This window comes from Acipenser ruthenus, chromosome 2 (genome assembly GCF_902713425.1).
Source record: "Acipenser ruthenus chromosome 2, fAciRut3.2 maternal haplotype, whole genome shotgun sequence".
Classification (NCBI taxonomy): domain Eukaryota; kingdom Metazoa; phylum Chordata; class Actinopteri; order Acipenseriformes; family Acipenseridae; genus Acipenser; species Acipenser ruthenus.
Window position 1 is genome coordinate 99,508,393 of NC_081190.1, and position 14,236 is coordinate 99,522,628.

At 40.7% G+C, this 14,236-nt stretch overlaps 10 non-coding genes across 10 annotated transcripts; all 10 read left to right on the top strand.

The window, feature by feature from the left end:
* The first annotated feature begins 787 nt into the window (after window positions 1-787).
* Window positions 788-906, top strand: LOC131707131 (5S ribosomal RNA). The gene has a single exon (XR_009310998.1). It is a non-coding gene; the product is annotated as a 5S ribosomal RNA (ribosomal RNA).
* An 893-nt stretch (window positions 907-1,799) lies between these two features.
* On the top strand, window positions 1,800-1,963 carry LOC131707346 (U1 spliceosomal RNA). The gene has a single exon (XR_009311137.1). It is a non-coding gene; the product is annotated as a U1 spliceosomal RNA (small nuclear RNA).
* A 1,720-nt stretch (window positions 1,964-3,683) lies between these two features.
* Window positions 3,684-3,802, top strand: LOC131706690 (5S ribosomal RNA). Its single transcript, XR_009310744.1, has one exon. It is a non-coding gene; the product is annotated as a 5S ribosomal RNA (ribosomal RNA).
* An 893-nt stretch (window positions 3,803-4,695) lies between these two features.
* LOC131707348 (U1 spliceosomal RNA) lies at window positions 4,696-4,859 on the top strand. Its single transcript, XR_009311138.1, has one exon. It is a non-coding gene; the product is annotated as a U1 spliceosomal RNA (small nuclear RNA).
* A 1,738-nt stretch (window positions 4,860-6,597) lies between these two features.
* Window positions 6,598-6,716, top strand: LOC131706693 (5S ribosomal RNA). The gene has a single exon (XR_009310746.1). It is a non-coding gene; the product is annotated as a 5S ribosomal RNA (ribosomal RNA).
* Window positions 6,717-7,609: 893 nt separating this feature from the next.
* Window positions 7,610-7,773, top strand: LOC131707349 (U1 spliceosomal RNA). Its single transcript, XR_009311140.1, has one exon. It is a non-coding gene; the product is annotated as a U1 spliceosomal RNA (small nuclear RNA).
* Window positions 7,774-9,510: 1,737 nt separating this feature from the next.
* On the top strand, window positions 9,511-9,629 carry LOC131706697 (5S ribosomal RNA). The gene has a single exon (XR_009310747.1). It is a non-coding gene; the product is annotated as a 5S ribosomal RNA (ribosomal RNA).
* An 893-nt stretch (window positions 9,630-10,522) lies between these two features.
* LOC131707352 (U1 spliceosomal RNA) lies at window positions 10,523-10,686 on the top strand. The gene has a single exon (XR_009311144.1). It is a non-coding gene; the product is annotated as a U1 spliceosomal RNA (small nuclear RNA).
* Window positions 10,687-12,405: 1,719 nt separating this feature from the next.
* LOC131706698 (5S ribosomal RNA) lies at window positions 12,406-12,524 on the top strand. The gene has a single exon (XR_009310748.1). It is a non-coding gene; the product is annotated as a 5S ribosomal RNA (ribosomal RNA).
* Window positions 12,525-13,417: 893 nt separating this feature from the next.
* Window positions 13,418-13,581, top strand: LOC131707353 (U1 spliceosomal RNA). The gene has a single exon (XR_009311145.1). It is a non-coding gene; the product is annotated as a U1 spliceosomal RNA (small nuclear RNA).
* Window positions 13,582-14,236: the final 655 nt, after the last annotated feature.

Consider the following 14,236-nt stretch of genomic DNA (forward strand, 5'->3'; position numbering starts at 1 on the left):
TGTTTCAGTTCTGTACAGACGTTCTATGTCGTTATCCGTTATTGATTCAGCTTTATTTAGATGATTGCCTTTACCTTGTTTTAATTTCCCGTTCCTCTGAGATACGAATCTACCAGCTTTACATCTTTTTTTTTTTTTTTTTAACGTATTCTCATTTTGTTGATCATTAATGCACATTTCTGTACTGTGGGTGTTGTCGAGCGATTGAAAACGAGACATTTTGTGTTTGAATTGAAAGTGATGGTCTCGAGGAGTCGAACAGGTCACAATAAGCCTTCATCCATGTATCATGTAACCACATGTATGCTGTCTCTAACTGGAGGAGAGGGACCCTTGCCGTACTGCTCAGCCTAAAGAACCACACGAGTTGTTTGAAAGGGGGATTTATTTTGTAGAATAAACATCAAATTGGTTTCAGGGCATACAGTCCTCCAACGGCAACACAGCTCAGTAGTACAGCTGAGATCCATTACAACACTGCTGCAGATTCAAACTAAAAGAGGGTAATATACAAAATGGATGCCTTTGAGAACTTAACACTTTCAATGCCAACGTGTGGCTACTACTTTGTGAACATACAATTTCGCAAGAATCTAATGGCACTTTTAATGCTGCTATATACACACACAGACACACGGACACACGGGCCCGCACACGTGGAGCCCAGAGCTGCTTAAATGTTAACGTTTGTGACAAATTAGAGATCTGGAAATCCCTCCCCCAACCTGTCATTGCATGAATGATATTAACTTAATACTATGAAAGAGATAAACCAAGACTGTCGTTCGCTTACGGCCATACCACCTTGAGAACGCCCGATCTCGTCTGATCTCGGAAGCTAAGCAAGGTCGGGCCTGGTTAGTACTTGGATGGGTGACCGCCTGGGAATACCAGGTGCTGTAAGCTTTTCTTTCTGCAGCTTGACAGGGGGCGCTATTTCCCTTGTTATTTATGTTACTAACCTGGAAGCTGTAAGTCTAAACATCGTTTTCTTTTTTTTGTTTTTTTATTGTCCCATTCCACACACGAACAAGTATTGTATCAGCCTTTACTGGTTTTGAAAACTGAGTTAGGACAGAAAGGGTTATCGTATTATATTCTAAGCCGAAACTACCAGTAGCGGTCCGATACAAACAAATGTGAACAGGGTTAAGACAAAAGTACTGACGAGTTTTGCTAGTTATGGTTAGTTTAATGAATTAAAAAAAGAAATAAAAGTTGATGAAGTACTTTTTATTATAGTAACAGAACGAGACATGTTTTAAAGCCACAAACTGCGTGTTTAGATTATTGTGCCAAACAAGAGAACAAAACGAGCATATCAACCAAGAACGGATTTAGTGACCCGTTCATTCGTTCGAGTTTATTTATATTATGTGTGACCTTAACAAATGTTTGACCAATGTTTTGCTTGCTTTCTTTTTGAAAGTCGTACATTTGTTACATTTTTTTTTATTTCGTTTACGCAGACGTGTATACAGACCCGTCGCTTCTTTTGCGGAACATCTCACATGCTGCTGCACGAATGACGTCGTCCTGTGTAAATCCTGGCATCTTGTCCTCCAATGATAAAGGCGCATGCAAATATATACCGAGAGGCATTACGGGAATGCAATTTATAAATACTTATACTGAAAACTGAAGGAACCCATTACACCCAACAGACTGGAAAGTGCGATATGATAACAATGAAAATGTTATATTAGGAAAAGAGTGTTTCTTTAAATTGCAGATGTAGGCACTGTTTCTTTGAAAAATGTCTCTTGTGGACGGGTGACGACTCGCAATGTGTACAACTCATACTTACCTGGCAGGGGAGATACCATGATCATGAAGGTGGTTCACCCAGGGCGAGGCTCGGCCATTGCACTCCGGCTGTGCTGACCCCTGCGAATTCCCCAAATGCGGGAATCTCGACTGCATAATTTCTGGTAGTGGGGGACTGCGTTCGCGCTCTCCCCTGAAACTATGGTCAAAGACAGAAACAAACACGAACCCGTCGGAGGAAGGAACTCACTCACTAGTTGTTCAACAACTCTCCGGCAGGCGGCTTCGTCACACAGGGAGTCAGGTTTTCTTTAAAAGGAGCTCAATGTTTTTAGCTTTCTGACTGTCAAATAAATAGCTACGTGGTTCCTGCACATCTATTTCCATGTTTCGTTATTTTTTATTGACAAGACTAAAAGTAAAGACTCAGCAGTGTCTGTATCAAAGTTTTTATTTTTATTTTAAATAATTGGAAATCATTTTCGAGCTTATCAGTTTTATTTATTTAGTTGATGTTTTTTATTCAAAGCAACTTACAGATAAACTGTGCATCACAACTGTTGCTGCTGCTGCTGCTGAGTCACTTACAATAGGACCTGGGTTTTACATCTCATTTGAAGGAAGGAGCACAAGGAGGTTAAGGGACTTGCTCAGGGACAGGGTCACACACAATGAGCCAGTGGCTGAGCTGGGATTGAACCAGGAACCTCCCGGTAACAAGAGCTTTTCTTTAACCACCTGACCACTAAGCCCCTTAAATCATATCTTGGCAGACAAACACTTTAATTAGACAACATAAAACCACATACAAGCAGATTTACAAGCAGGGCTGCAATCGCGTTCGCGCTCTCCCCTGATGTTATAGTCAAAGTTAAAAACACAGGTATTGAAAGCAATTAGCGATTATCTATATATCTCCAGCAGGTGGCTCTGTCAGACTGGGAATGAGATTTTGTTTTTTCTTTCGGAGCGTATAATGTTCTAGAAAGTACCAAAGTGTTTTATGTACATGTATTGTGAAGTGTTTCATCTTGAGAAGACAAAGTAACGAGTCAGCGGCACGTGTATCAAAGTTGCTAATATTAAAGAAGACGAGGTTCAGCGGTACAGTTGTTTTTTTAAACCATAGTGTTTCAGTTCTGTACAGACGTTCTATGTCGTTATCCGTTATTGATTCAGCTTTATTTAGATGATTGCCTTTACCTTGTTTTAATTTCCCGTTCCTCTGAGATACGAATCTACCAGCTTTACATCTTTTTTTTTTTTTTTTTAACGTATTCTCATTTTGTTGATCATTAATGCACATTTCTGTACTGTGGGTGTTGTCGAGCGATTGAAAACGAGACATTTTGTGTTTGAATTGAAAGTGATGGTCTCGAGGAGTCGAACAGGTCACAATAAGCCTTCATCCATGTATCATGTAACCACATGTATGCTGTCTCTAACTGGAGGAGAGGGACCCTTGCCGTACTGCTCAGCCTAAAGAACCACACGAGTTGTTTGAAAGGGGGATTTATTTTGTAGAATAAACATCAAATTGGTTTCAGGGCATACAGTCCTCCAACGGCAACACAGCTCAGTAGTACAGCTGAGATCCATTACAACACTGCTGCAGATTCAAACTAAAAGAGGGTAATATACAAAATGGATGCCTTTGAGAACTTAACACTTTCAATGCCAACGTGTGGCTACTACTTTGTGAACATACAATTTCGCAAGAATCTAATGGCACTTTTAATGCTGCTATATACACACACAGACACACGGACACACGGGCCCGCACACGTGGAGCCCAGAGCTGCTTAAATGTTAACGTTTGTGACAAATTAGAGATCTGGAAATCCCTCCCCCAACCTGTCATTGCATGAATGATATTAACTTAATACTATGAAAGAGATAAACCAAGACTGTCGTTCGCTTACGGCCATACCACCTTGAGAACGCCCGATCTCGTCTGATCTCGGAAGCTAAGCAAGGTCGGGCCTGGTTAGTACTTGGATGGGAGACCGCCTGGGAATACCAGGTGCTGTAAGCTTTTCTTTCTGCAGCTTGACAGGGGGCGCTATTTCCCTTGTTATTTATGTTACTAACCTGGAAGCTGTAAGTCTAAACATCGTTTTCTTTTTTTTGTTTTTTTATTGTCCCATTCCACACACGAACAAGTATTGTATCAGCCTTTACTGGTTTTGAAAACTGAGTTAGGACAGAAAGGGTTATCGTATTATATTCTAAGCCGAAACTACCAGTAGCGGTCCGATACAAACAAATGTGAACAGGGTTAAGACAAAAGTACTGACGAGTTTTGCTAGTTATGGTTAGTTTAATGAATTAAAAAAAGAAATAAAAGTTGATGAAGTACTTTTTATTATAGTAACAGAACGAGACATGTTTTAAAGCCACAAACTGCGTGTTTAGATTATTGTGCCAAACAAGAGAACAAAACGAGCATATCAACCAAGAACGGATTTAGTGACCCGTTCATTCGTTCGAGTTTATTTATATTATGTGTGACCTTAACAAATGTTTGACCAATGTTTTGCTTGCTTTCTTTTTGAAAGTCGTACATTTGTTACATTTTTTTTTATTTCGTTTACGCAGACGTGTATACAGACCCGTCGCTTCTTTTGCGGAACATCTCACATGCTGCTGCACGAATGACGTCGTCCTGTGTAAATCCTGGCATCTTGTCCTCCAATGATAAAGGCGCATGCAAATATATACCGAGAGGCATTACGGGAATGCAATTTATAAATACTTATACTGAAAACTGAAGGAACCCATTACACCCAACAGACTGGAAAGTGCGATATGATAACAATGAAAATGTTATATTAGGAAAAGAGTGTTTCTTTAAATTGCAGATGTAGGCACTGTTTCTTTGAAAAATGTCTCTTGTGGACGGGTGACGACTCGCAATGTGTACAACTCATACTTACCTGGCAGGGGAGATACCATGATCATGAAGGTGGTTCACCCAGGGCGAGGCTCGGCCATTGCACTCCGGCTGTGCTGACCCCTGCGAATTCCCCAAATGCGGGAATCTCGACTGCATAATTTCTGGTAGTGGGGGACTGCGTTCGCGCTCTCCCCTGAAACTATGGTCAAAGACAGAAACAAACACGAACCCGTCGGAGGAAGGAACTCACTCACTAGTTGTTCAACAACTCTCCGGCAGGCGGCTTCGTCACACAGGGGGTCAGGTTTTCTTTAAAAGGAGCTCAATGTTTTTAGCTTTCTGACTGTCAAATAAATAGCTACGTGGTTCCTGCACATCTATTTCCATGTTTCGTTATTTTTTATTGACAAGACTAAAAGTAAAGACTCAGCAGTGTCTGTATCAAAGTTTTTATTTTTATTTTAAATAATTGGAAATCATTTTCGAGCTTATCAGTTTTATTTATTTAGTTGATGTTTTTTATTCAAAGCAACTTACAGATAAACTGTGCATCACAACTGCTGCTGCTGCTGCTGCTGCTGCTGCTGAGTCACTTACAATAGGACCTGGGTTTTACATCTCATTTGAAGGAAGGAGCACAAGGAGGTTAAGGGACTTGCTCAGGGACAGGGTCACACACAATGAGCCAGTGGCTGAGCTGGGATTGAACCAGGAACCTCCCGGTAAAAAGAGCTTTTCTTTAACCACCTGACCACTAAGCCCCTTAAATCATATCTTGGCAGACAAACACTTTAATTAGACAACATAAAACCACATACAAGCAGATTTACAAGCAGGGCTGCAATCGCGTTCGCGCTCTCCCCTGATGTTATAGTCAAAGTTAAAAACACAGGTATTGAAAGCAATTAGCGATTATCTATATATCTCCAGCAGGTGGCTCTGTCAGACTGGGAATGAGATTTTGTTTTTTCTTTCGGAGCGTATAATGTTCTAGAAAGTACCAAAGTGTTTTATGTACATGTATTGTGAAGTGTTTCATCTTGAGAAGACAAAGTAACGAGTCAGCGGCACGTGTATCAAAGTTACAAAGTTGCTAATATTAAAGAAGACGAGGTTCAGCGGTACAGTTGTTTTTTTAAAACATAGTGTTTCAGTTCTGTACAGACGTTCTATGTCGTTATCCGTTATTGATTCAGCTTTATTTAGATGATTGCCTTTACCTTGTTTTAATTTCCCGTTCCTCTGAGATACGAATCTACCAGCTTTACATCTTTTTTTTTTTTTTTTTTAACGTATTCTCATTTTGTTGATCATTAATGCACATTTCTGTACTGTGGGTGTTGTCGAGCGATTGAAAACGAGACATTTTGTGTTTGAATTGAAAGTGATGGTCTCGAGGAGTCGAACAGGTCACAATAAGCCTTCATCCATGTATCATGTAACCACATGTATGCTGTCTCTAACTGGAGGAGAGGGACCCTTGCCGTACTGCTCAGCCTAAAGAACCACACGAGTTGTTTGAAAGGGGGATTTATTTTGTAGAATAAACATCAAATTGGTTTCAGGGCATACAGTCCTCCAACGGCAACACAGCTCAGTAGTACAGCTGAGATCCATTACAACACTGCTGCAGATTCAAACTAAAAGAGGGTAATATACAAAATGGATGCCTTTGAGAACTTAACACTTTCAATGCCAACGTGTGGCTACTACTTTGTGAACATACAATTTCGCAAGAATCTAATGGCACTTTTAATGCTGCTATATACACACACAGACACACGGACACACGGGCCCGCACACGTGGAGCCCAGAGCTGCTTAAATGTTAACGTTTGTGACAAATTAGAGATCTGGAAATCCCTCCCCCAACCTGTCATTGCATGAATGATATTAACTTAATACTATGAAAGAGATAAACCAAGACTGTCGTGCGCTTACGGCCATACCACCTTGAGAACGCCCGATCTCGTCTGATCTCGGAAGCTAAGCAAGGTCGGGCCTGGTTAGTACTTGGATGGGAGACCGCCTGGGAATACCAGGTGCTGTAAGCTTTTCTTTCTGCAGCTTGACAGGGGGCGCTATTTCCCTTGTTATTTATGTTACTAACCTGGAAGCTGTAAGTCTAAACATCGTTTTCTTTTTTTTGTTTTTTTATTGTCCCATTCCACACACGAACAAGTATTGTATCAGCCTTTACTGGTTTTGAAAACTGAGTTAGGACAGAAAGGGTTATCGTATTATATTCTAAGCCGAAACTACCAGTAGCGGTCCGATACAAACAAATGTGAACAGGGTTAAGACAAAAGTACTGACGAGTTTTGCTAGTTATGGTTAGTTTAATGAATTAAAAAAAGAAATAAAAGTTGATGAAGTACTTTTTATTATAGTAACAGAACGAGACATGTTTTAAAGCCACAAACTGCGTGTTTAGATTATTGTGCCAAACAAGAGAACAAAACGAGCATATCAACCAAGAACGGATTTAGTGACCCGTTCATTCGTTCGAGTTTATTTATATTATGTGTGACCTTAACAAATGTTTGACCAATGTTTTGCTTGCTTTCTTTTTGAAAGTCGTACATTTGTTACATTTTTTTTTATTTCGTTTACGCAGACGTGTATACAGACCCGTCGCTTCTTTTGCGGAACATCTCACATGCTGCTGCACGAATGACGTCGTCCTGTGTAAATCCTGGCATCTTGTCCTCCAATGATAAAGGCGCATGCAAATATATACCGAGAGGCATTACGGGAATGCAATTTATAAATACTTATACTGAAAACTGAAGGAACCCATTACACCCAACAGACTGGAAAGTGCGATATGATAACAATGAAAATGTTATATTAGGAAAAGAGTGTTTCTTTAAATTGCAGATGTAGGCACCGTTTCTTTGAAAAATGTCTCTTGTGGACGGGTGACGACTCGCAATGTGTACAACTCATACTTACCTGGCAGGGGAGATACCATGATCATGAAGGTGGTTCACCCAGGGCGAGGCTCGGCCATTGCACTCCGGCTGTGCTGACCCCTGCGAATTCCCCAAATGCGGGAATCTCGACTGCATAATTTCTGGTAGTGGGGGACTGCGTTCGCGCTCTCCCCTGAAACTATGGTCAAAGACAGAAACAAACACGAACCCGTCGGAGGAAGGAACTCACTCACTAGTTGTTCAACAACTCTCCGGCAGGCGGCTTTGTCACACAGGGAGTCAGGTTTTCTTTAAAAGGAGCTCAATGTTTTTAGCTTTCTGACTGTCAAATAAATAGCTACGTGGTTCCTGCACATCTATTTCCATGTTTCGTTATTTTTTATTGACAAGACTAAAAGTAAAGACTCAGCAGTGTCTGTATCAAAGTTTTTATTTTTATTTTAAATAATTGGAAATCATTTTCGAGCTTATCAGTTTTATTTATTTAGTTGATGTTTTTTATTCAAAGCAACTTACAGATAAACTGTGCATCACAACTGCTGCTGCTGCTGCTGCTGCTGCTGCTGAGTCACTTACAATAGGACCTGGGTTTTACATCTCATTTGAAGGAAGGAGCACAAGGAGGTTAAGGGACTTGCTCAGGGACAGGGTCACACACAATGAGCCAGTGGCTGAGCTGGGATTGAACCAGGAACCTCCCGGTAAAAAGAGCTTTTCTTTAACCACCTGACCACTAAGCCCCTTAAATCATATCTTGGCAGACAAACACTTTAATTAGACAACATAAAACCACATACAAGCAGATTTACAAGCAGGGCTGCAATCGCGTTCGCGCTCTCCCCTGATGTTATAGTCAAAGTTAAAAACACAGGTATTGAAAGCAATTAGCGATTATCTATATATCTCCAGCAGGTGGCTCTGTCAGACTGGGAATGAGATTTTGTTTTTTCTTTCGGAGCGTATAATGTTCTAGAAAGTACCAAAGTGTTTTATGTACATGTATTGTGAAGTGTTTCATCTTGAGAAGACAAAGTAACGAGTCAGCGGCACGTGTATCAAAGTTACAAAGTTGCTAATATTAAAGAAGACGAGGTTCAGCGGTACAGTTGTTTTTTTAAAACATAGTGTTTCAGTTCTGTACAGACGTTCTATGTCGTTATCCGTTATTGATTCAGCTTTATTTAGATGATTGCCTTTACCTTGTTTTAATTTCCCGTTCCTCTGAGATACGAATCTACCAGCTTTACATCTTTTTTTTTTTTTTTTTAACGTATTCTCATTTTGTTGATCATTAATGCACATTTCTGTACTGTGGGTGTTGTCGAGCGATTGAAAACGAGACATTTTGTGTTTGAATTGAAAGTGATGGTCTCGAGGAGTCGAACAGGTCACAATAAGCCTTCATCCATGTATCATGTAACCACATGTATGCTGTCTCTAACTGGAGGAGAGGGACCCTTGCCGTACTGCTCAGCCTAAAGAACCACACGAGTTGTTTGAAAGGGGGATTTATTTTGTAGAATAAACATCAAATTGGTTTCAGGGCATACAGTCCTCCAACGGCAACACAGCTCAGTAGTACAGCTGAGATCCATTACAACACTGCTGCAGATTCAAACTAAAAGAGGGTAATATACAAAATGGATGCCTTTGAGAACTTAACACTTTCAATGCCAACGTGTGGCTACTACTTTGTGAACATACAATTTCGCAAGAATCTAATGGCACTTTTAATGCTGCTATATACACACACAGACACACGGACACACGGGCCCGCACACGTGGAGCCCAGAGCTGCTTAAATGTTAACGTTTGTGACAAATTAGAGATCTGGAAATCCCTCCCCCAACCTGTCATTGCATGAATGATATTAACTTAATACTATGAAAGAGATAAACCAAGACTGTCGTTCGCTTACGGCCATACCACCTTGAGAACGCCCGATCTCGTCTGATCTCGGAAGCTAAGCAAGGTCGGGCCTGGTTAGTACTTGGATGGGAGACCGCCTGGGAATACCAGGTGCTGTAAGCTTTTCTTTCTGCAGCTTGACAGGGGGCGCTATTTCCCTTGTTATTTATGTTACTAACCTGGAAGCTGTAAGTCTAAACATCGTTTTCTTTTTTTTGTTTTTTTATTGTCCCATTCCACACACGAACAAGTATTGTATCAGCCTTTACTGGTTTTGAAAACTGAGTTAGGACAGAAAGGGTTATCGTATTATATTCTAAGCCGAAACTACCAGTAGCGGTCCGATACAAACAAATGTGAACAGGGTTAAGACAAAAGTACTGACGAGTTTTGCTAGTTATGGTTAGTTTAATGAATTAAAAAAAGAAATAAAAGTTGATGAAGTACTTTTTATTATAGTAACAGAACGAGACATGTTTTAAAGCCACAAACTGCGTGTTTAGATTATTGTGCCAAACAAGAGAACAAAACGAGCATATCAACCAAGAACGGATTTAGTGACCCGTTCATTCGTTCGAGTTTATTTATATTATGTGTGACCTTAACAAATGTTTGACCAATGTTTTGCTTGCTTTCTTTTTGAAAGTCGTACATTTGTTACATTTTTTTTTATTTCGTTTACGCAGACGTGTATACAGACCCGTCGCTTCTTTTGCGGAACATCTCACATGCTGCTGCACGAATGACGTCGTCCTGTGTAAATCCTGGCATCTTGTCCTCCAATGATAAAGGCGCATGCAAATATATACCGAGAGGCATTACGGGAATGCAATTTATAAATACTTATACTGAAAACTGAAGGAACCCATTACACCCAACAGACTGGAAAGTGCGATATGATAACAATGAAAATGTTATATTAGGAAAAGAGTGTTTCTTTAAATTGCAGATGTAGGCACCGTTTCTTTGAAAAATGTCTCTTGTGGACGGGTGACGACTCGCAATGTGTACAACTCATACTTACCTGGCAGGGGAGATACCATGATCATGAAGGTGGTTCACCCAGGGCGAGGCTCGGCCATTGCACTCCGGCTGTGCTGACCCCTGCGAATTCCCCAAATGCGGGAATCTCGACTGCATAATTTCTGGTAGTGGGGGACTGCGTTCGCGCTCTCCCCTGAAACTATGGTCAAAGACAGAAACAAACACGAACCCGTCGGAGGAAGGAACTCACTCACTAGTTGTTCAACAACTCTCCGGCAGGCGGCTTCGTCACACAGGGAGTCAGGTTTTCTTTAAAAGGAGCTCAATGTTTTTAGCTTTCTGACTGTCAAATAAATAGCTACGTGGTTCCTGCACATCTATTTCCATGTTTCGTTATTTTTTATTGACAAGACTAAAAGTAAAGACTCAGCAGTGTCTGTATCAAAGTTTTTATTTTTATTTTAAATAATTGGAAATCATTTTCGAGCTTATCAGTTTTATTTATTTAGTTGATGTTTTTTATTCAAAGCAACTTACAGATAAACTGTGCATCACAACTGTTGCTGCTGCTGCTGCTGAGTCACTTACAATAGGACCTGGGTTTTACATCTCATTTGAAGGAAGGAGCACAAGGAGGTTAAGGGACTTGCTCAGGGACAGGGTCACACACAATGAGCCAGTGGCTGAGCTGGGATTGAACCAGGAACCTCCCGGTAACAAGAGCTTTTCTTTAACCACCTGACCACTAAGCCCCTTAAATCATATCTTGGCAGACAAACACTTTAATTAGACAACATAAAACCACATACAAGCAGATTTACAAGCAGGGCTGCAATCGCGTTCGCGCTCTCCCCTGATGTTATAGTCAAAGTTAAAAACACAGGTATTGAAAGCAATTAGCGATTATCTATATATCTCCAGCAGGTGGCTCTGTCAGACTGGGAATGAGATTTTGTTTTTTCTTTCGGAGCGTATAATGTTCTAGAAAGTACCAAAGTGTTTTATGTACATGTATTGTGAAGTGTTTCATCTTGAGAAGACAAAGTAACGAGTCAGCGGCACGTGTATCAAAGTTGCTAATATTAAAGAAGACGAGGTTCAGCGGTACAGTTGTTTTTTTAAACCATAGTGTTTCAGTTCTGTACAGACGTTCTATGTCGTTATCCGTTATTGATTCAGCTTTATTTAGATGATTGCCTTTACCTTGTTTTAATTTCCCGTTCCTCTGAGATACGAATCTACCAGCTTTACATCTTTTTTTTTTTTTTTTAACGTATTCTCATTTTGTTGATCATTAATGCACATTTCTGTACTGTGGGTGTTGTCGAGCGATTGAAAACGAGACATTTTGTGTTTGAATTGAAAGTGATGGTCTCGAGGAGTCGAACAGGTCACAATAAGCCTTCATCCATGTATCATGTAACCACATGTATGCTGTCTCTAACTGGAGGAGAGGGACCCTTGCCGTACTGCTCAGCCTAAAGAACCACACGAGTTGTTTGAAAGGGGGATTTATTTTGTAGAATAAACATCAAATTGGTTTCAGGGCATACAGTCCTCCAACGGCAACACAGCTCAGTAGTACAGCTGAGATCCATTACAACACTGCTGCAGATTCAAACTAAAAGAGGGTAATATACAAAATGGATGCCTTTGAGAACTTAACACTTTCAATGCCAACGTGTGGCTACTACTTTGTGAACATACAATTTCGCAAGAATCTAATGGCACTTTTAATGCTGCTATATACACACACAGACACACGGACACACGGGCCCGCACACGTGGAGCCCAGAGCTGCTTAAATGTTAACGTTTGTGACAAATTAGAGATCTGGAAATCCCTCCCCCAACCTGTCATTGCATGAATGATATTAACTTAATACTATGAAAGAGATAAACCAAGACTGCCGTTCGCTTACGGCCATACCACCTTGAGAACGCCCGATCTCGTCTGATCTCGGAAGCTAAGCAAGGTCGGGCCTGGTTAGTACTTGGATGGGAGACCGCCTGGGAATACCAGGTGCTGTAAGCTTTTCTTTCTGCAGCTTGACAGGGGGCGCTATTTCCCTTGTTATTTATGTTACTAACCTGGAAGCTGTAAGTCTAAACATCGTTTTCTTTTTTTTGTTTTTTTATTGTCCCATTCCACACACGAACAAGTATTGTATCAGCCTTTACTGGTTTTGAAAACTGAGTTAGGACAGAAAGGGTTATCGTATTATATTCTAAGCCGAAACTACCAGTAGCGGTCCGATACAAACAAATGTGAACAGGGTTAAGACAAAAGTACTGACGAGTTTTGCTAGTTATGGTTAGTTTAATGAATTAAAAAAAGAAATAAAAGTTGATGAAGTACTTTTTATTATAGTAACAGAACGAGACATGTTTTAAAGCCACAAACTGCGTGTTTAGATTATTGTGCCAAACAAGAGAACAAAACGAGCATATCAACCAAGAACGGATTTAGTGACCCGTTCATTCGTTCGAGTTTATTTATATTATGTGTGACCTTAACAAATGTTTGACCAATGTTTTGCTTGCTTTCTTTTTGAAAGTCGTACATTTGTTACATTTTTTTTTATTTCGTTTACGCAGACGTGTATACAGACCCGTCGCTTCTTTTGCGGAACATCTCACATGCTGCTGCACGAATGACGTCGTCCTGTGTAAATCCTGGCATCTTGTCCTCCAATGATAAAGGCGCATGCAAATATATACCGAGAGGCATTACGGGAATGCAATTTATAAATACTTATACTGAAAACTGAAGGAACCCATTACACCCAACAGACTGGAAAGTGCGATATGATAACAATGAAAATGTTATATTAGGAAAAGAGTGTTTCTTTAAATTGCAGATGTAGGCACCGTTTCTTTGAAAAATGTCTCTTGTGGACGGGTGACGACTCGCAATGTGTACAACTCATACTTACCTGGCAGGGGAGATACCATGATCATGAAGGTGGTTCACCCAGGGCGAGGCTCGGCCATTGCACTCCGGCTGTGCTGACCCCTGCGAATTCCCCAAATGCGGGAATCTCGACTGCATAATTTCTGGTAGTGGGGGACTGCGTTCGCGCTCTCCCCTGAAACTATGGTCAAAGACAGAAACAAACACGAACCCGTCGGAGGAAGGAACTCCCTCACTAGTTGTTCAACAACTCTCCGGCAGGCGGCTTCGTCACACAGGGAGTCAGGTTTTCTTTAAAAGGAGCTCAATGTTTTTAGCTTTCTGACTGTCAAATAAATAGCTACGTGGTTCCTGCACATCTATTTCCATGTTTCGTTATTTTTTATTGACAAGACTAAAAGTAAAGACTCAGCAGTGTCTGTATCAAAGTTTTTATTTTTATTTTAAATAATTGGAAATCATTTTCGAGCTTATCAGTTTTATTTATTTAGTTGATGTTTTTTATTCAAAGCAACTTACAGATAAACTGTGCATCACAACTGCTGCTGCTGCTGCTGCTGCTGCTGCTGCTGAGTCACTTACAATAGGACCTGGGTTTTACATCTCATTTGAAGGAAGGAGCACAAGGAGGTTAAGGGACTTGCTCAGGGACAGGGTCACACACAATGAGCCAGTGGCTGAGCTGGGATTGAACCAGGAACCTCCCGGTAAAAAGAGCTTTTCTTTAACCACCTGACCACTAAGCCCCTTAAATCATATCTTGGCAGACAAACACTTTAATTAGACAACATAAAACCACATACAAGCAGATTTACAAGCAGGGCTGCAATCGC